Source organism: Nilaparvata lugens, chromosome 10 (assembly GCF_014356525.2).
Source record: "Nilaparvata lugens isolate BPH chromosome 10, ASM1435652v1, whole genome shotgun sequence".
Lineage (NCBI taxonomy): Eukaryota > Metazoa > Arthropoda > Insecta > Hemiptera > Delphacidae > Nilaparvata > Nilaparvata lugens.
The window spans coordinates 44,391,599-44,414,587 of NC_052513.1; the positions used below are offsets into that span (position 1 = coordinate 44,391,599).

The following is a 22,989-nucleotide window of genomic DNA, read 5'->3' on the forward strand; positions in this document are numbered from 1 at the left end:
GCAACGGCGACTCGACTAACATCATAAGCATTCTAAGCTTATATAAGAAAGGTAGGATCTCGAATAAGTTCTATTACCTTTTCAATATTTGCTCCTATTATAAGTGTCTCTTGTTACTTTCCTTGCCCTATTACCATAGGTAAGGAAAGTATTGCTTTCCGAAAAAAATTAAGATACCCCAATTTCTAAATTTCTATACGCTTCAAGGTCCCCTGAGTCCAAAAAACTGGTTTTTGGGTATTGGTCTGTATGTGTGTGTGTGTGTGGTGTGTGTGTGTGTGTGTGTGTGTGTGTGTGTGTATGAGTGTATGTGCGTCTGTCTACACGATATCTCATCTCCCAATTAAGGGAATGACTTGAAAATTGGAACTTAAGGTCCTTTCACTATAATGATCCGACACGAACAATTTCGATCAAATGCAATTCAAGATGGCGGCTAAAATGGCGAAAATGTTGTCAAAAACAGGGTTTTTCGTGATTTTCTCGGAAACGGCTTCAACGATTTTGATCAAATTCATACCTAAAATAGTCATCGATAAGCTCTATCAACTGCCACAAGTCCCATATCTGTAAAAATTTCAGGAGCTCCGCCCCATCAATGCAGATAGATTCCCAATTATCAGGCTTCAGATACAATTGAAACAAAAAAAATCAAGTGGAGTAGATTGAGCATGAAAATCTCTATAATTAATGTTCAGTAACATTTTCACCTAAAATTAAAAATAAGCTTTAAATTCGAGAAAATGTGATTATTCAATTGCAGATTATTGTTGATTCTATTAAATCATTCACTATGAAGAGATAGCAGACCTCATGTGTGTCTCCAGCGTTATTGCCCTGTCACCAGCTGGCTCAAATCTTTGAATAGTAGACTTGAGATGCGCGGTAACACTAGCGTCAGGTGATCAATTTTCATAACGGCAAGGAAAGTTGTGTGAGTGCGCCACACCAGATTTTTTTCCATGTGCTTATTTTTATACTAATTACATTGTGCTGATATTTGCTGGGATATTATGATATATTATTTCATAGGCCTAGATCGTAATGCCACCGTGTGTTCTTACCTAAACTACCGTACTGTACTGAAAGGTTAGGTTTATATTGTTTATTGTTTTGAAGGGACGGATTCAAGGATCCAAAGATTCAAAAAACCCCACACGTCAATCGAAGCTTATTGTGTTCCCAAGTAGTATGTTAGTTAGACAAACCAATACCTGTATCATTTACAAGAACCAGGAGTTTTTCCCTATACTAACATCCCATTCATCACCTGGTTGCAATCCTTGTCGCAATCCAGTGTGATATGCTTGGCAGTCTCTTCAGACTGATTAGTCCCCGTGACCTACGTGAGTTCCACTCCTGGCCTTCTTTGTAAGTCTTTCCGCTGAGCAAGGGGCGGCCAAGTTGCCTTCAGGGCTCCCGGCCACCCTTGACTCAGCCTCTTGAACCCAAAGACCTTAAAGATGCATAGACTCACATACAGCGCTAGTGTTGTACTTGGAATTGAAATCCGCCATTGAGGGGGCAACCCATAAGATTATTACATACCAATGCCACCAACGCCTTTGTATTACAAATATATATAGATATAATACTCGTGCTAAAATACCCCAATGGCGGCCTTCAATTTCAAGTAAGAGCTATCATTGGGAAGGCATAGGCATTGTGGGTCTATATCTCTTTAAGGTCTTTGCTTGAACCACATTTGTACCTGGTTTTTCACCCATCACTGGTCTAACCTATCTAATTTCAGCCTAAATCTAACCTATTTATTTAGGCCCATCTTTTTTATAGTTGAGGCTGTGCAAAGGCTAAAAATAAACTTTCTACTGGTGATATTTATCAAAGTTTTTGATTTGTTTATCATCAAGCTATGAAAATGAAAAAGTTTTCAAAAAAAACAACATTTTTTTCTATCATTACTTCTTGAGATATGAGCGCTTGAAGATTGAATTTTTGGGACAACATTCAAATTCAGTAGAAGATAAATCCATGAGATTCAGAGGATAGATCTTCATGGTATTGTTCATCTAGTAAAACAAAAATTTTCTGAAAATATCAATTTTTAAGATAGTTATTCAATTTACTAAAAATAACTTTTAGTTGTGTTATTTTTGGTAAATTGAATAACTTTTTCAAAAATTAATATTTTAGAAATTTTGTTGCTCTACTTGATCAACTAAAAGCTCCCCCAACCCACAGGGGGCTGTTTTTCTGTAGGCTGAAGTATGCCCTATTTCCAGCTTTCAATCCCTCTTTAATTTCCATTTTATTCTCATTTTTGTTAGTGATCAGGGATCCAAGATACTTGAAGCATTCTACTGTTTTAAAACGATGTCCTTCCAGTGCGAGCTCTTCAGGTATCTTTCTCTGGTCTCTTGTCATCCTCATAATAATAATAATAATAATAATATCGAGTGACCTGGCTGGCTCAGGTCTGGTGTCAGAGTTTTCAGGTCGCAACTGATCAATTTCAGGGCCTCTGACATGCTTTGTAGGCAGCCGGGACCGACGGCTTAACTTGTCCATCCGAAACACGGGAGTGGCCCGAGATAAATATCTTGCCCGGGCCGGGATTTGAACCCGGGCCTCTGAATCATGTATACAGTTTAATCCCTCATTACATTACCGATAAATTCTCAACCTTGGTTTAATCCCAAAGCTATTTTGTTAATAATTATGAAGATAGGCTAGGATGCGTATAGTAAGTTTACTGGATGACTCCTTCCAATCTATCTATAGTGAGGTCCACGTTATAATAGCAGTGGCGAAAGATAGGAGAACAACATTGCCGAACCTCTGTCTTGCCAATGCCTTCTATAGACCAGACCGTAGCTGATACAGGTTTATTAATGTAATATTAACTGTTCATGAATCTACAAAATTAATATGAAATATTTTGTTAATTAATTATTAATTCTACATTGTTGAAAGACAATCTGGCAACGAGCAAAGCGAGAAAGTGATAGCGCTATCCACTTTGTTGGATGATAGGCAAGGATAGCAATACCATTGCTAATCAAACACTGCCATTTTAACGTGGACATCACTATAGCTTGTCGAGCTCACTAATATATTTCATGTAGCTTAGAAATCGTAGTAGATTCAATCAGAAAAATTGTTGAATTCGTTAGAAAGAGAATATATTTTGATTCCGGAGGTAGGAAATGATATCTCATTGAATTTATAGCTATTCTCAGTGGACTAGGTGACTCATGTGATCTATAGTCGGGAATGGCCTGGTCGCCGATCGAGAAATTGGATATGGATGTCTTTTTTATTGGAAAATGTTCTTCAAAGTCGGTACATTCGATTTTGCATTGGACAATTTAGTAAGTTGTGCTGGAGCAAGGCTTTTTCATTTGGTTTTATCTCAGTGTTTGAAGGTTGTGGTCTTTGGGAAATAATTTATGAGGAAATAATTTATTTATAAATAATTTTTTATATAATTTATAATTTATTATAAAATAAATTGAATGAGCGAAGCGAATTCTATGTTTCAAGTCAATCGGCGTCTGTCTGTTTGTTTGTACCGCAGTTACAGTCGCAGTTATGGACCGATTTGGATAAAATTTGGTATACAAGTACTTTGAAACAAGACGCAGAAACGTATATATTTAAAATTTCTAAATTCATCCCCGTTTTAAGATGGCGGTTCTTTATTTGGAAATTTTACCCTAAAAATCAACCTAACTTTTCAATACTATATCGGATCAGGTTCAAATTGGACTCATTCTTCTCAGCGCTTCAAAACGGTATTGATTCATGTATCATTTGTTCAAAATTTGTTAATTTTCCCAAGTCCCAAAAGTCCTAGTCCAAGTTTAAGGCCTGCCGCAAAGTAGACCCACGCTAATCCACGAAAAGCAACCAACGCCGTGGAATGTTTTGTAAACCATTGCTAGGCTTCTCTAGACATCTGTGTAATACATGCAATGAATAATCCACTTGTCAGCTGATTGATTATGAATAATTCTATAGCAATGGTTTACAAAACATCCCACAGTGTGGGTTGCTTTTCGTGGATTAGCGTGGGTCTACTTTGCGGCGGGCCTCAGATTTTTTAACTTTTCAACCATGCTTCCGACCTCAAAAGTGTAGAGGACCTTTATTCTTCAGCGCTCCAAGGTGGTCTTATTTCATATATCACAGTTCAAAACTTTTAAAAATTTAGAATTCGATAATTTTTTTCCAAGACACACATATTTCAAGTTTCAGATTTTTTATCTCTTTAACAGTGCAGCCCAGCTCAACAGTGTAAGAGACCTATATTCTTCAGCGCTTCAACGCGGTCTTATTTCATAGATCAAATGTTGAATTTTTGATAATTCGATAATGTTTTTCAAAGTCCCACATTTCAGGTTTCAGATTTTCAACTCTTCAACCGAGCATCCTAGCTCAAAAGTCTAAAAAAACTTCTATTTCTCAGCGTCCTCCACCAATCTTATTGCATAATATATCACCATACTCTAAATCCAATCTGTATGTGTGTTTGTGTGTGAATAGGCGGGCTTGCGTGTATAGTGATGTTAGTGAGTGTAAGCGAGTTCTACTATTCTACGAACCACAGTACTATAGTTGACCAAGCGAAAATGGGTCTCTCAAGGCCACTGTAATGTTGCCACTGGTGGCCACCTCTCACTCGACCAGTCTATACATTGACTAGGCTATATTTCTACACCCTGAACATCGCTCTTTCCTTCTCATACCTTCCCTCTTCCTCTTTTCCGTCACTACCTGTCACAAATTCTTTTGAGCACGTTAGGTTCAAAAGTTCTATTGTGTCATTCTTTGAAGTTAGAACAATAACATCCCCCGTTACCTCCTCCCATCATCCGCTATATTCTTCAACATCATGAAATGAAGAAAAGAATATTGTTATGTATAAGTATAATGTATAACTCTTTCTTGAGTCATGACATCAAGAAATCCAATTTTATAATGATGATTAGATTTTTCTTAAACTGAATTATAAACTGAACTATTTATAAACTGAGCTATTACTTCATAAAGGTTACTTGAATACTTTTATAATAATCAATTGGAAGTGGAGTGATGTAATTTTATTTATTTTAGTCGATATTCTTGTAGTGCCCACTTCACTCTGCATTTTTCAATTTGCATGAATTCTTATTTGATTCCCATCACACTTCATCCAGACTTTGGACAGAGAAGACAAACAAAACTCCACACAATAACAATACTTCACTATCACACCCTCTCTCACACACACATTCACTTTCTCTCTTACTAGCCACCCTTAGTACAAAGTGGTAACAGTGTTGGTAGTGACGGGTGGTGGTGTCAAGAGCAAGCTTTGACCTTGAGGGAGTCATTTTCGTTTGGCCAACTATAGTAATTTCTCTCTAGCATGGTGAATGGGTAAGCTACTGTATGAGAGAGGGAAAAGGGAAATTCCCACTTGCCCACCCGGCCTCATCATGTCGGAGGATTGATGACCTTTTTTCCGTAATTATTTCGAATATTTTCACTCATATCTCTTTCAAATTGTTGTTATAATTCTTGGGAAGTGTATTAAAATTTCTAGAATAATTAGGGGATTTGTTTTTGAGAAAGGAACAAGTTCTGTGATGAGGGGAAGTATTTAACTGGTAGTGAAAGTGATTTTGAGGTGATTTTATGAATTTGGAAATAGATTTGCGTTGTGACATGTTGGGTAGGTTGACGTTTAAGAATGTTCTAGACGTTCTAAACTCAGGAAGACGCTCTGTGATTGGCCAGTCTTTGGGAAATAATAATTTCTCTCTAGTATGGTGAATAGGTCAGCTACTGCATGCAAGAGGGAAAAGGGAAATTCCCACTCGCCCACCCGGCGGCCTCATCATGTCGGAAGGTTGATGTACTTTTTTCCGTAATTATTTCGAATATTTTCACTCATATCTCTTTCAAATCGCAAGTATAATGCTTGGGAAGTGTTTTAAAAACTCTAGAATAATTAGGGGATTTGTTTTTTGAGAAAGGAACAGGTTCTCTCATGTGGGGAAGTGTTTATCTGGTAGTGACCGTAATTTTTGGGTGATTTGGTGAATTTGGAAATAGATTTAAGCTACGACATCTTGAAATGGGTAGGTTGACGTTCTAGAAGGAAAGTGATGCATCAGCCTAGCCAAACCTGCAGCAACAAGTCAGTCTACAGTCGCCTTCGCCTTGAATAGGTTCAAACGCTAGTTGGTCTCCCTTGTGGTTCTTATTACTTTTATATTAATAATTTCGTTATTACTCGGTGTGTTATTGTGAATATACTAATTAAATGCTCCCTTTCATGTATTTTAATACGGGGTTGTGAAATTATTGGCGGTGATATGACTTTGGTTAGTGAGAAGTGAATCGTGGTTTTCGGTTCATGGTCGTCCTTTGAGGTAGGAATTTTAATAATCATAACTCACCCCTCATGATATTAATTTGATTTCATTAATTGATATATTCAATTCTAAAAGGCCTTAAATTTCGTTTCATTGCCCCTATATTTTTAAGGTTATTAGTTCGTAAGATGTTCGATTTCAGAATACTGCAAACGTTAAGGGAAAAGGCGTGTTGATCTCACCTATTTGCTGTTAAAATCTAGTAATTTTTAATATCAAATTCGTGTGGTTAATTCAGGTCAAATTCCTTTGTAAGCCTTCTGAAATTGTTCTGTAGTAAGTTAGAATTTGTAGTTAGTTTTCTCTGATGATTATTCATACTGCTTTAATCATAATTGTGTTTGTTTAATCATACTGGTTTATCAGATAGATTCACATTATTTGTCTTATGTATCTTGTATTTTGGCGAAGTAAATATTCTATTTTATTCAATTAGAGTTCTGAATCCACCTAGACTATTGTATGAATGCACTTTCAAAATAATTTTGCTCTGCATTGCTGTGTTTAGGCCGATGTACCTACATTTCTTTTCAATCTGGCAGTAATACACATAGGTTAACATCAATGCCCCATATTCAACCAATACTGCAGACAGTGTAATGAGTTTTGTTTGATAGTGTCAGTATTCTCCTATGAATAGAATCAGAGTCTCTGGTTTGAGCAATAGTGACTGTTGAATGTGATTTTTAAGGTAGCCTACATAAAGTAGTTCCATGGTACAAAATATTACTCCGCGTAGTTGCTCGGTCAACGGTCAGTCTAATTTGAATTTCTGTCGGATTTTGTTTGTTTATCTTCTTGTATAGTGTTTTATGGTTTGTCTTAATCGTTCATTCACTATTATAAAGTCAATGCAGTAATTAATATCATATCCGACGTTAACAGTGATTATAAAAGTGAATTTATTAGTGTCGAGTTTAATCTTGTGTGAGTGTTGGATACACCAGTTGAGGATATGTGACTGGCTTCGATTTTACACAGCAGGTCTGTAGTTTTCAATTCTAATTATTTATTTATACTTTTCTCTTTGCGTATGAATTAAATTTGATAGGTTGCTTTTGATCTAGTAATCTAGGATTTTGATGTGAGATTCTGTTGAACTACGTTAAGTTCTATTTCTAGGTAGCTAGGTGCCGACTATGTAGGACTGTTTTCAACATTAAAAATTCCAGGTTTTGAACAATTCTAGTTTGAGATTATCAACTAAATGATCGGTTTATTGACTTTGAATCAATGATTTTATTGGGTTTAAGATTTCAAAAAGTTGATTTAATACCGTATACCATGCAAGTAACTAGTTCAATGTCTAACCTTTACCCAACCTAACGAGGCTACGTCGTACCGTATCTTGAAATTTGAAATTAGGTAGCCTATTAATTATACATTAATTGAATAACTATCCCTATTATTAATTGTATTTCTAAGATTAATTTTGATTACTTTTTTGAATATAATGTTGTATGCTGACTTTGTAGTTCTGATTTTACTATTCAATAATAGGGTTTGAACAATTCTAATTTGATATCAATTAAATAACTAATCGTTTTATTAACATTAAATCAAAGATTCCAAGAAGTTGATTTAAATTGTAGTTCTGATTCCACCATTTAATACTAGGTTTTGAAAGGTTCTAATTTGAAATTATTTACTGAATGATCGGTTTATTAACGTTGAATCAATCATTTTATCGGGTTTAAAATTTTAAGAATTTGATTCAATGACTTGAGGCTATACCGTGCATGTAACTAGCTCAACGTTATACTTGGCGAAATCATAATGTGTAGATTTTTCAGTGGTTATTATCTTGAATATTTTAACTAACTATAAATGGTTCTTTATTATCCAATTCCGAAGTTTGTGCTGAACAATAGGATCTGTTTTGTGTTGGTGAAAATAATGTGTTTATAGAATCCTAGTCTCGATATACATTATGAAATAAATCAGTGATAGCTGATCAGTCATCGTGAAAATAATTTGTTTCCGGCATCCCAGTCTCAATATGAATTTCAAAATAAGTCAATCTTAACTCATTCCTCCTGTTATAAATTCAAGATCATCAGATAATATTTGTTTATTGTAGGTGGCTAGGCCTTTCATTCAATTCCATTTACGGAGCTGATGGAAATGATTATAACTAGATAATTGGACTGCAATTGAAAGCTGTACGTTTTCATAGAATACTGCCATCCGAGGCAAATTAAAATAGGCATAGGTCATTGTATTCTGATCACCTTGATCCAAGCTCTAGAGAAAAAGTCATCATTTCATCTACAGTATTTGTAGTTGTTATCAAAGAATTCATTCTTATATCTTATAATGATGTTTACTGTTTTCGAGAGATTGGTTTGCTCATTCCAGGATAAGATTGTTTGAAGTTTTAATCGCTCAATTCTATAACTTATAATTTCATGCAAGTTATGCCAATATACCTTCTACGGTAGATTTACTTATTTTTTAGTATTTTGACTTTTTAGAAACCATTGTGTTGAGTTCGGAATCCACCCAAGATTTTAGGCCTACACGCCTTCAATCTAAAGCTTTACTTTTTTCATTGCTCGTCAGTTGTTTTTTAACTCATGATATTGAATAGTAAATTAATAACAAATGGCGGTTCAGTTTCATATAAATCAATACAGCTCATAATAATTATTAAGCGGTTTTTTGTAAACCACTAATTCATTTTCTGCTTGTCTAATTTTGTTCTTGAAGCAGTGGTTCGGAACCCACCCGACAGTTTAATTACAGTTCCACTATTCTCCTTATCAATATTTATCTAATTAAAATTACTGACTGTTTGGAATCTAGGCCTACCAAAAATTGTAGGTTAATTATTTAATCAAGATATTTTTATCTTCCTTATTCTCGGGTGGTTCGGAATTTATCTGGAATATCGTTTTTGATTTGGAAAATCGAAAACTATTAGACGGTGCAGTGATAAATGTTCCTTTCCTTTGCTTTAGCCGAATAGGGAATTTTGTAGCATGAAGGAGGGAGAAGGGAATTTCCCTCTATGCACGATGGTTAATGGCGTTTTGTTTTTGGTGATTATTTTTCAATTTTCACTCAGATTCCCTTCAAATTGCTTCTCAAATGGTTGGAAAGTGTTTTAAAAATCGTAAAATAATTGGGGGATTCATATTTGAATAAGAAACAGACTCTCAGATGAGTGGAAGTATTTTTATGGTAGTGAAATTATTATTGGGGTGGTTTGAAAAATTGGCAAGATATTTGCGACATTTTGAAGTTTGGTCGGTTGTCGTTGGAAGAAGGAGAGTGTGACGTCACAATACCACTGTCTTTGTCAGGTAGCAGGCAGCTCTCTTGCTTGTTTCAACTTGTCGAGTGTCGAGCGAGCCCATCAGGCATCTACAGCTAGTCAGTCGTCTCAATATTGTTAGTGTTTGTCTTATTGTTTTTGAATAGAAATTGTGTTGATTATTCAGTGTTTTATCGTGAATTTCTTAGCTAATTACTCCTTTTCATGTGTTGTGATATAAATTTTGAGTTGTGTGATAATAAGTTGTGGAATTAGATCGGCTAGTTTTGTGTGTCGGTGTGATTTTCGTCAACCAGTTTTCAATGAAGGTATGAAAGTTCGTATCTATACATGTTTATCATGTAATCTTCATGATTATTTATTGCCGGCTTAATAGTTTCAAATGCGATTAGGAATTTCCGAAATTTCAATGTGTGTTTTTGTTTTGTGTTTTAGGTGTGAAGGGAACACAGTCAGCAACGCATCGAATGGAGCTTGGTAGACTCCTGTCATGGACCACAGTTCTCAAGTATGGCACTTGACAGGTGAGGCTTCTAACTTACTCTACTATCTCATTTTCACTATTGATTCTGTTTTATATATTGTCTGGAATTGATTACGATTTATGATGTCGTCTTATGAAAATGTTTGAGGGATGTAGGCCTTGTAGCTCAACACATTGCGGTTATGTGTTGATGTCAGTCATTTTAAATGTGCTATTTAGTTTCAATGCAAAATAATGAAATGATGCTGAGAGGTTTTTTAAGGTATTACCACACTATCCCTGTGCAGCTAACAAAAACATTTTATATTTATTTTGGGGGGCGCGACAATCGAGACCGACGACATTCGAGGCCTACGACCGTAGAGGACTGTTTACGGTCGTAGGCCTCGACTGTCGGGAGTGTACGAAAATTAGAGTGGCCTCAACTGTCGCCTAACGCAGGCAACATTTGAGGCCACTTTTTCAGGAGTCCTCTCCCGTCGTAGGTCTCGACTGTCGGGGCTGTACAGAAATTAGAGTGGCCTCAACTGTCGCCTAACGCAGGCGACATTTGAGGCCTCTTTTTCAGGAGTCCTCTACCGTCGCTGGCCTCGAATGTCGCCGGTCTCTACCGTCGCTGGTCTCGACTGTCGCAGGACTCTTCTGTCGTTTGCCTCGTTTGACATCGACCCTTATTTTCATTGGAGGAATAAATATAGGCCTATAATGACAAATGTTGTGAGGTGCCATGATTTTTATGTTATTTCTGTTGTGTTTGTACAATTAAGTGTGACGGGCGCAGGTTGGACGGGTGACCGTTTTTTGGTCAGCTCCACCAACTTACAAATTTTCTTTAAATATGACTTGTCACTGTCCTGTTTTGATCTATAAGATCAGTTTATTTTATCTTATCATTATCATGATTTTATCACTCACGAACAGCAGAAAATGACGTTTTAGTGTTATTATAGTTTACTCAACTATAAGGTAGAACCAATATGGTTTTTACCTGTTTGCCTCCACATATTTCTGGATGGAAATAAATACTTTTTGAGGTTTGAAAATTTTAATTAATATTCAATGCTATAGTAAGGTCCACGTTATAATGGTAGTATTTGTTTAACATTGGTGTTGTAATCCTTGTCTATCATTCGACAAAGCTGATAGCTCTATCCTTTTCCAGCTCCATAATGTTACCAAATCAGTCTTCAACAATGTAGAAATATATTTTGTGAGAATTTGGTTGACCTAAGGGTCCTCAATTCGATAAATCTGAATGGACTCACCGATTTTTTTGAAGCATTCGTCCCCGGACAGCAATCCTCCGGTAGAGCATTAGTCTTCTGTCCGCCAGCCTTCTTTCACACGCGTATTCACTAAACCGTTTATTCACTTCGATTATCCGCACACTTTTACGATTGCGAGTCCCGAGAAGTCTAGGAGAAGAGTGACGAAAACACAGGCCGAGTTCCTTCTCAGTTGCCGGGAGAGAGTCCCGTTACTCTAGCAGATAACGCCGTAAGCCAATATTTCCCCAAAGTTATGGTGGTGGGGGGGTAAGCACCCTCAATTGCAAAAGAGGGAACTCTCAATGTAAGAGGACTAGATAATGAACATGGAGGTAGAGGGATAATTTGAAGAACACCTTTCCGAGAGAGAGAGAGTATATAATAATAATTAAAAATATAACTTGACATACAATGACAGCTATAATAAGGTATTGAAATGAATTTTTATTATATTAAAGCTGCATGAATCGAAGTAATAGCTGGCTGGCATCTTATCTCATCAATATTGCTGCTCGCTACTATCAATTTGAGCTATGCCAGCCCGCTTATGAAATGTGATGTCACAATATAAAGGCAGGCAATCGGGGACGACGCTGTCTTCCATTTTCATTCACTGCCATTTTAAAGTGGACCTCACTCACTATAGCTCTCAAAATTGGAATGTCAAGTAGCATAGAAAATTTTCTGAAACTTATGTATCATTTATTGTTTTTCTAGGTATGGACCAAATTTTTGGAGGAGATACATAAGACGAGTTCTGCAATATATTGAAGAAGCCTATGATATGTTGGTATCCTGATTATATGATTGATCACCTGATTTGTTTCCTTGTCTCATGGTCCACATCCTTCAACACAGGTCAGTCTTTTCAAAACTTATTCAACTATTACTTCATCTACCTGTAATATTTTTAGGTGACTAATGTTCTCTTGAGGTGCGTACAGATTTACGCGCCGCGAACATGAGCAATTCACTTTTAATCAGTTGACTATATCTGTATTTTTCCAGAAACGGTAAGATACAGATATAAAAAGCTTGGCATCAGCTGATTAAAAGTGAATTGTCCATGTTCGCGGGGCGTAAATCTGTACGAACCTTTAAGGTGCGTACAGACTTTCGCTCTGCTCCGCAACCGAACGTCACTCCAGCAGTGCGATTGATGATCGACCGGGGAGCAACAGTGGTTAGACCGGGGAACGCGAGAAGATCTAACATCTTTCGTAACGTTCATGATGGGTGCGTGGGAGGAGCGACTGTGGTTCGATGGTGGTACGAGGGCGGTACGAGGGAGGAGCGTGCTCGGTGCGGGTTGGAAGCGCGAATATGTGTATGCAGCTTTAGAATTACAGCTTTAGCTGGTTCTATAGTGTGCAGATTCACTGCCAAATGACATCATTAATATTGATTACAGCCTTCAAGTAATGGCTCTTGACAGGCCAATTTTGTAACCTGTTTTCAAGTTCTATTGAGTTTTGAATACATATTTCAGGCTTCTAAATTCACATGAAATTGGACTTTTGCGCTGGTGTGTGTATATTCAACACAGAACATCATTATTGTTACCTTGGATAAGATTATATTTCTTGAACTGCAGATAGATAGATAGATATACATTACGTCTGGTTGGCCTCAACAGCGTCAGACAAGTCAAAGTGCTAGCAAAAGCGAGACACCATTAATTTTTAATTAAATTTATATCTAGTATATAATTACTATTTGTATTTGACTCTATTACAGTATTCAAAATAGTCCTTCAGACTATAAAAGCATTCCTCCTTTAGAAATAATTTCAAACTTCGTTTAAACTTTTTTATCGTTAATATTTCCCGCAACCGAATTGGTAGTACTTGGTAAATCTTTCTACCAATATAACTGGGTTTTTCTTCATACAAAGTCAATTTATGATATTCCGAGAAGGTACTCTTATGCCGTGTATTATATTTATGCGTCTTATTAATAGACTTATACACTAATAATACAGCGATAACTATTCAATGAAACAAGAATTTGATTGTAGTAGCCTATGGAGGTGAAATAAACATTGAATTGAGATGATTTGCATATTCAATTATACACAATTCATTTAAATGGTTTCATCAATAATTTGTAACTCCGTAAATCGGTGGAGTTTGAGCAAATAACATTTTATTCAGTTTTGATATGAAAAGTGATGTAGAACAAAGTGATAAAAACATAACATTACTGAGATATGTTTTGGATTTTGTTCTCTATAATAATAATAATGTGGGATATCATATTACAAAATAAGACTCTCCTAACTCACTTCATAAACTTCTGAAGAGAGACACTAGACTACACTACTACCCGTTCAAAAATATGAAACATTTTTGAAAATTTATCTTTCCGTAAGCTACAGATGCTCTTTTGTATCTTGTCATAAGCTATGTGTTGCATCCGAAAAGATACACAATGAGATTCTGGAGTTACGTCCTTGAAGTACAACACGTCCTTGAAGTACAACACAGCCTATCAGCTGACATTCGTTCAACAAGCTCTTTCCATTGATGGTGATGCTTTGCAACTCTCTCATTCATGATGTTGCAACTTTCTCATTCATGAAGAATCTCTGTGTGTAGGGAGCTTTCTCTATCTAGGTTCTCTGAATCTCTTGGGTCTTTGGTAGAGAGTTAGTGGAGAGGATATTTTTAATATTCTTTCCGAAGAATGGACATTGATATGTCCAAAGCTCCGCCAATTTATGTAGATGCATAACAATATAATTATTATCTATAGTTATTATATTACAAATTGCTTTTTCATATCATATACAGTTCAATAATTATTTTCTTAGTCTATATTTTGTAAATTCATCTATAATTTTGCTGTATTGTAAGCTATTGTATATATATATATTGTATATATATTGTATATGGCTTGTATAAGCCAGTATATATTGTAATCTACATAAATAAAGTACTCAATCAATCAATCAATCAATCTCTGATGTTTTTGCAAAGCCGTGTATATTACCCCGTGAACCACACCTTGCCTATATGCCGTTACATTCACTTTATGCGCTTATTATTTGTAGTGTAGTAGGCTGAAATGTTCTTGTATCAAATGTTGGAATATTGTTTTTCAGTGTGTTGGAATGTTGGAAGCTGGCAGAGGAAGGAATGTTGCTAGCCATCTCTCTCTAATTTCTCCCACCCATCACCAATGGACGGACGGACATTGTACTCACACACAGTACTCGAGGTTAGTTTGAAATATTTGCTATTTGTATGGATTTGAATATTGTTTGATCTTGCACGTCTACTTTATTAACAATTGGATGCTTGCAATTAATTATTGAATTCTAGACTATAGTGAGGTCCACGTTATAATGGCAGTGTTTGGTTAGCAATGGTATTGCTATCCTCGTCCATTATTCAACAAAGCGGATAGCGCTATCTCTTTCTCGCTTTGCTCTGTTGCCAGATTGTCTTTTAACAATGTAGAATTAATAATTATTACAGAATATTTCATATTGATTATGAAAATTCAATTTGAAATAATTTGAAAATATAATTTATCTATTATAATTATATAATATATAATTTTCTTAATAAAATATAATTGATTATTTTAAATGAGAATGAACAGTTAATCAATAAACCTGTATCAGCTACCGTCTATAGTAGGCATTGACAAGACAGATCGGCAACGTTGTTCCCCTATCTTTCTCCACTGCCATTATAATGTGGACCTCACTATAGCATGGAAGTATTTGGTATTCTAGATTGCTAACTTGTATGGGAGTAGGGTTTGCTTGAATAGTTTTGACTACTTTCCAAAAGGTCGAGAGCCTAATTTCTTGTTGATAACTTTCTTTTTCTTGTTGACTTACCATTGAGTGCCGGTTGCACAAGAGCCGGTAAAATTTTAACCGTGATTAATTCCATGAGAACCAATCAGAGAAGTCGTCTTATCAAAAAAGCCTTCTCTGATTGGTTCTCGTGAAATTAATCATGGTTATAATTTAACCGGCTTTTGTGCAACCGGGCCAAAGTCTTTCTATGTTGATTGTCTTCTCGGCTTGTCTTGTTCCACTTTGATGCCTCGCTTACAAACTTGACTGCTTTGCCTTTCAATCTTCTTCTGCTTGATTTCGTCTTCAGTCATATGCATCAAAAATTGTGTTGTCATTTGTGGCCTTTCTAGTCACTTTTCGACAGTGGACTTTCTCTCCTGCTGTGACTGTTGGTTGCTTGCTTGTCTTGGTGTGCCTTTAGGATCCCCATCATTTCACCATTCATTTACTTGATTTTCTCACTATTTTATTGACTTTGTGCATGGCAGAGAGCACCGCTATTTGACATAAGACGCACGAGCATGGTTTGTAGATTGGCAACAAGTTGGCGATTCAGCCATGATTGGTTGCTTGCTTGTCTTGGTGTGCCTTTAGGATCTCCATCATTTCACCATTCATTCTCTTTTCATTTTTCACAATTTTATTGACTATGTGCATGGCAGAGAGCACCGCTATTTGACATAAGACGCACGAGCATGGTTTGTAGATTGGCAACAAGTTGGCGATTCAGCCATGATTGGTTGCTTGCTTGTCTTGGTGTGCCTTTAGGATCCCCATCATTTCACCATTCATTCATTTTCTTCTCATTTTTCACAATTTTATTGACTATGTGCATGGCAGAGAGCACCGCTATTTGACATAAGACGCACGAGCATGGTTTGTAGATTGGCAACAAGTTGGCGATTCAGCCATGATTGGTTGCTTGCTTGTCTTGGTGTGTCTTTAGGATCTCCATCATTTCACCATTCATTCTCTTTTCATTTTTCACAATTTTATTGACTATGTGCATGGCCGAGAGCATCGCTATTTGGCATGATACGCACGAGCATGGTTTGTTGATTGGCAACAAGTTGACGATTCGACCATGATCGTAATGTCGCCCCCTTCATGTGTTACAGGAACGCGATTTGGCAGTCGCATTAACAACTCTGGCATTCAAATACATTCGTTTAATGTTATCAAATTATTCGTCATTTTTAATGTATTCGTCCATCTTTTGATTTTATGTTTTATTCATCAGTAATGAAATCTCATTTTCTGTTTTTAAAATCAGTTTGTAATTAGTAGTTAAATTGTAGTTTTCATTTTCATTTTATGATTTCTTCATTCATCTTATTATATTTTCATGTTTTATTCATCAGTAATGAAATCTCATTTTCTGTTTTTAAAATCAGTTTGTAATTAGTAGTTAAATTTTAGTTTTCATTTTTATTTTATGATTTCTTCATTCATCTTATTATTTTATGTTTTATTCATAAGTAATAAACTAACATTTTCTGTTTAGTATCATGTAGTTTCCATTTTTATTTTATCCACTTGTTATTATTATTGTAACCTTGAGTCGCCCTTCCAATACCACATATTATGTTGGTGAGAATTAGAAGTAGTGATATTAGATGTAGTGCCCTGCCCCATCACAGGATTGAATTCCTTCCATTATCACTTATCGTTGTGGATGTTGAGTAGTGTTGTGGCATAATATTCAGTGTAGTATTGAATGTTAGTCTGCGGGCACATACCACATAGGCATTCTTTTCACGTTTCAATACAGCTTGTCTGTACGCTGCTTGAAAATACGCTGTTTGAGTGTTTTCACGCGCTAATCATTAACTTTTTTATGGAAGTGAGTGTGAAAACAAGCGCCTGTTTAGCGTGAAAACAAGCGTCTGTTTAGCGTGAGAATAAGCGCCTGTTTAGCGTGAAAACAAGCGCCTGTTTAGCGTAAAAACAAGCGCTTGTTTAGCGTGAAAACAAGCTCTTATGGCATGCTCCAATTACATTGAATGCTGCCGACTTGTGGGAATTCAAGCGGCGTTCGCTAGTGAAAAAAATTCCCGTGTGGTCACAGACTAATTCATGTCAAATTAGAGGTTTTAATACACTAATCCTTGAAGATTATAGTCCTTACAAAATTACGTTTGACTTGGAGGGATATTCAGAGCAGAGAAAAGTAGGGGATGTTGCCGTTCCAAAGTGGCCAGTCTTCTCTAATTTCTAGTGTGTGTTCAAGTAAGTGCTCATGGATACGCATACGAAGTGTTCTCATGAAGCACTGAGTCAACTGACTCTAATCGACAAATTGGCAACTGCGCTCTTCTACCTATGAATCTATTCATCACTATAATTGGCTGATCTCCCTTCATTTCTCTGCTCCGCATATCCCTCCAAGTCAAAAGTAATTTTGTATGAATTATTTATAGTTTTGCCAAATATAGCTATCCTCTTCATAGATGAAATACTTAAGCTTCCAATACGAGTACAGTACATTTGTTTCACAAAATTAATTGATGTTTGAATATAATTTTATTTGAAATTCAACTTACTAAAAAAAAAAATCGTAGTAGAAGTAGAAAAACTTGGCATTGGAGTAGAAAAATGAGAGTAGAGAAGTGGTAGTTTACCGTTAATGTGAGTAGAAGATTGATGCGCCAATAGCAAGCAAGCACAGACTGTCTGCCGACTATTAACAGAGCAATAGGTGGCGCACATTGGAGCAAGGCGAGCTGGCACTATAACTACTTGAGACCAGTTTCCATCACCACAAATTAATGAATTACAATTTGCAGTTTATTAGGGCTGGTTTCCGAGCTCGGGATTTGGCTAAGTTCTAGACTTAAAACAGCTGGAGTCAGAATTTTCCTCCGATTGGCTGAGAATCGGCAGTTGGTGAGAATTAGCCAATCAGAGGACAATACTGAGTGTCCTCTCTTGATAGTCGCTTATATTATGGTCTGTGGTTATTGCTATGACGTCATTCTTTCAAGTATTCTAATGTCGTGGTAGGTACCTTAGTAATCTTAACATATTTCTTCTCTTATTAGACATTGCCTCATCTGTGATTGTTTGTGTGACGATATTATAAAATGTATGGACGAAATATTGAATCAATTTGAGAGTACTGCATAAAAATTTATCTATGTGATGTCCACGTTGTGGAGAAAGATAGGAGAACAGCGTTGTCGATTCTCTCTCTGCCTTGCCTTTGCCTTCTATAGAGGATAGCTGATACTAGTATCTCATGAATATCTATTCATTCTTGTTTAAAAAAACCATTCCATTTTATTTGTCGATAAAATATAGGCTATAGGCTAATTTTTATAAATAAGATACAATATTTTGTTAATCAGTTGAATTTCTACATTGTTGAAAAAATCATCTGCAAATGATACTGAGTTAGAAAAAGATAGCGCTATCTGCCTAAATGATAAACAAGGATAGCAATACTGTGATAACGAGAACCTCACTACAGTCTGCGCGCGCATCATATGGTCAGCTGTTTCTGTTTCACCAACCTTATAAATATTTGTAGGAAATTACTGGTGTTGCTTAGCAAGTCACACACACGTGGACTTTTGGACGTCCGATTTTTTAAGTTCTACCAGATTGAACGGAACTTGGCATACATTTGATTGATGTCTGCAGATACAATTCATGTTTTTCAAGTTATGTGTGATCTAATAGGATTTATAAGTACGGTAAGAAATCGGTAGAATTCATGCTGGGGTTTCAATTGTAATGGAGTTGGTGGGTATTCAAATTGGGCCAGTTGAACATAGAAGTTACATATAGCCATAGAGAAACAATAGCAAAAGTAGATATCCCATGGCATAGGGCGTTTATGTCGCAACTTTTACTGTTATCTCAAGCCGATAGCCCACGTAGTTCTTTCCCGTGAAGCTTTATGACGCTGGTAGTCTCTCATATTGTGCCGTTCATACACTCTTACCCGTTCAAAACAGTAAAAATAAACAATAATCGACAGTAATCGGCTTGGGATAACAGTAAAAGTTGCGACATAAACGCCCTAAACCATGGGATATCAACTTACATTAAGGATAAGGCTTATGTTCCGCCTCTATACCACGGAATAAGCATAAAGTAGTGTTTCTTTCCTCTGCGTCTATACCTTCTGGTATACCAGACAATCTCAATTGACCTCCGAAATGGGATTATCGCTGCGGTTGCACAAGTTATTCTGGCACGAGTGTCGCAAGAAATCGATTATCGGTGGGATCTATGCCACATTACCAACGGCTGTCACATCCAACCAAAATAACTCCCACACCTTGAACTTGAAGTGTTTTGTAACAAAATTACACCTTTCTCAATTCTGTAAGTAATTCAATAAATATTTATGTGATTTTAAAGTTGTAAAGTCCTTTTATAATCACTCTGTATAATTGCCATAAGTTTTGAATGGTCATTTAATTATTGATACTCGGCCGGGCTGAGTGGGAATAGTTTAGTTAGAACTTGGGTTATTCATATTTTCCCTATGTGGGAATCTTTCTATAGTGAGGTTCACGTTATAAGATGGGGTTAAGTGGAGAAAGATGGGAGAAAAACGTTACCGAACCTCTGTCTGGTCAATGCCTTCTATAGATGGTAGCTGATACTGTACAGGTTTATTGATGTAAAATTAACTATTCATTCTCGTTTAAAATAAACAATTATGATTTATTAATCAAGAAATTTTATTTTTAATAATTTCATGATGAATTTTCATAATTAAGATGCAATATTTTGTTAACTATAAATTCTACATTGTTGAAAGACGATCTGGCAATAGAGCAAAGCGAGGAAGAGATAGCGCTATCCGATTTGTTGAATGATAGTCAAGGATAGCAATACCATTGCTAATCATACACGGTCATTATAACGTGGACCTCACTATTGATTTATAGATGATCTCAAATTCGAGTGCTTACTTCATACATAGGAAAAAACTTGAGTACCTAATAGCTCTTTCAATACCTTTTATTCATTTTAAATTATTGGTTACTTAGGTGACACCTTGATTTTAGGTAGGAAAACTGTCGATAGGCTATGCTATGTTTTAATAGTAAAAGCCACTACCTACTCCTTTTAATAATCCATTGAATGGAAGTGTAGGGTAAACTAGGAATAAGCTCAGGATAGGCTACTATAAACCATAATCTCTCTCATTCAGTCTCTCTTGGTAGAGAGTTACATGCAAGGATTTTTTAATATTCTTTCCAAAGAATGGACATTGATATGTCCAAAGCTCCGCCAATTTATGTAGATGCATTACAATATTATCTTGTATAGCTATTCCAAATTGATTTTTTTTTATATATCATTGTACAGTTCAATCATTATTTTCTTAGTCTATATTATGTAAATTCATCTAAAACTTTGCTGTATTGTAAGCTATTGTATATAAGTGTATAAGACAGTATATATTGTAATCTACATAAATTATGTACTCAATCAATCAATTTTATTAGTTGAATACCAAATCTGTGGTGACCCACTAACGGTAGGACATGCTTGATACGCATATCGTCATAATATTGTTGCCTCATCACAGCGAAAGGCTTAGAGTAAACATTTTTGAGTCAAGGTTTTTGTATCTCCGATTTTTGTTGTTATTCTTCGCTGCTCCATATTTGAGATTAAGTTATTTTTCGCCCTACTTGGATGTAATGAGCTGGTTTTCGTGCGTCATATGGAGGCCGAAAATGATTGTTTTCTGACCAGGCCGGTAAAAGTTTTACGGCCCTAGGGCTGTAAAATAACCTTGAAGTCAGCTGATTCTGATTTGATGTGAACGTGTTTACAAAATGGTTTATGAAACGGAATCATTTTATGCTTTTAGAATTGAATAAGTATTCTGCAATAAGGAAACTATCATTTTATTTGGATGAATAAAATGCAGATAAGATATATATTATAAACTATTCAAATTCGATTTTCAGAGTAGGATAGAACTTCTATCCTAAATTTCCGAAGTCAACGACAACAAGCATTGTTGACGTTGACATTCAGATTGGCCAAATTTCAAGTGTGCTAAAAGAGCTGATCAAAAACTTTTCATTATTTGTGTTTATTATTCAAGAATCAAAACATTTATAATAATATCATCTTATTGTCATTGGGAAGAATAAAAATTATAAACTCAACCTCTTACATAATTTAACATAATCTTTTAGGTTATTAAGACAAATTAGAATAAAAAATAAACATACTTGGGACGATTTCCTGATATTCAGATTACCTAGAGCTATGACCTTCCACTTTTGCTTTTGGAAGTGCTTAATAAACAATTATTCTCATGTAATATATATTGTTTATTTATCTGTGTGGCGAAAAATAGCATTCGCACCACGGGCAAAAATGTTTTTCCGACTCTCAATCTTTTCTAGTCCTCGGCCTACGGCCTCGGACTTGAAAACCGATTTCGAGCCGGAAAAGTCAGATTTTCGGCCCTAGGTGCGAAATATACTATTTCTATCATTATAATTTGTAATTTTCCACACATGACAACATGTGTGTGTGTGTGTGTGTGTGTGTGTGACTGTGTGTGCATGTTTACCCCTGCTATTTGTTTTACCGTTAGTGTCCAACCTGAGATAGGCCTACAAATCATACATATCATTTGAACAAAGCTATCTGCTTTAGCCAAATTCAGTGTGGTTGTCTATAGTGAGGTCCATGTTATAATGACAGTGTTTGATTAGCAATGGTATTGCTATCCTTGTCTATCATTTAATAAAGCAGATAGCGCTATCTCTTTCTCGCCAGATCGTCTTTTAGCAATGTAGAATTTATAATTAACAAAATATTTCATCTTAATTTTATGCAAATTCAAATTCATTTTGAAGTTATTGAAAAATATAATTCATTACTTAATAAAATATAATTTATTATTTTAAACGAGAATGAACAGTTAATATTAATAAACCTCTCATAAACCTGAATCAGCTACCATCTACAGCAGGCATTTACAAGACAGAGGTTCGACAACGTTGTTCTGCTATCTTTCTCCACTGCCATTATAACGTGGACCTCACTATAGCAACCAATTAGATTCTATAGTGAGGTCCACGTTATAATGACAGTGGATAAAGATAGAAGAATAGCGATGCTGATTCTCTTCATTAATTAATTATATTTCTACACTGTCAAAAACATAATTGGCATCGCTGCGGACCTAGATAAGGATAGTACCACCGGCTTTGTCGAATGATAGACAAGGATAGCAAAACCAAAGTTGATCAAATACTGTCATTATAACAAGGACCTCACTATAGTGTTGGGTTTGTTTATAGACAACCAAATTTAAGATGGATCCAGTTTATTTTATCTATAGGGTTCTGAGTTGGCTTAGACTTGGGTACTTGATTTGACGTGAGTTAGGGCTAAACCAAATGAAGCGTTTTATTCCAAAGTCGGTAGGGCAGAAAACTCGCTGATTGGAGTTTCGGATATCAGCCAATCGGAGACCTGCACTGTTGACTCATGTAGCTTGGCCCTAAAGGTCAATGAAACTTGCCTGTCCAGCTGGTTACCACTAATTTTTTGCGATTTATTAAATGTTGCTCACTGTAAAATGATTTTCTGTGTCATTGATTTTGTGATTATTATGCATTATATTTTTACAGGACACAGAAGAGCGGGACAGATGCACAATAGGAGAATGATGGCCAGCTTCATAGAGCAAGAGAGAAGAAGGATATCAAGAAGTAGCAGACTGGAAGAAAAATGTTGTTGGAACTCTTGTGAAATTTATATAAAGTGAC

The 22,989-nt window shown here is 35.9% G+C and overlaps 1 long non-coding RNA gene across 8 annotated transcripts in view; it reads left to right on the plus strand.

Annotated features, from left to right (window-relative positions):
- The window catches only part of LOC111049364, a 42,774-nt gene extending 19,785 nt beyond the window's left edge, over window positions 1-22,989 (plus strand). For 6 of the 8 annotated variants that reach the window (XR_005572344.1, XR_005572342.1, XR_005572339.1 and 3 more), the window contains 4 exons: window positions 10,096-10,184; window positions 12,130-12,270; window positions 14,516-14,631; window positions 22,852-22,989. This is a non-coding gene — a long non-coding RNA (uncharacterized LOC111049364). Of the gene's footprint in view, window positions 1-10,095; window positions 10,185-12,129; window positions 12,271-14,515; window positions 14,632-16,344; window positions 16,839-22,851 lie in introns of those variants that run through there. The other 2 variants (XR_005572340.1, XR_005572338.1) reach the window with 2 other exon arrangements.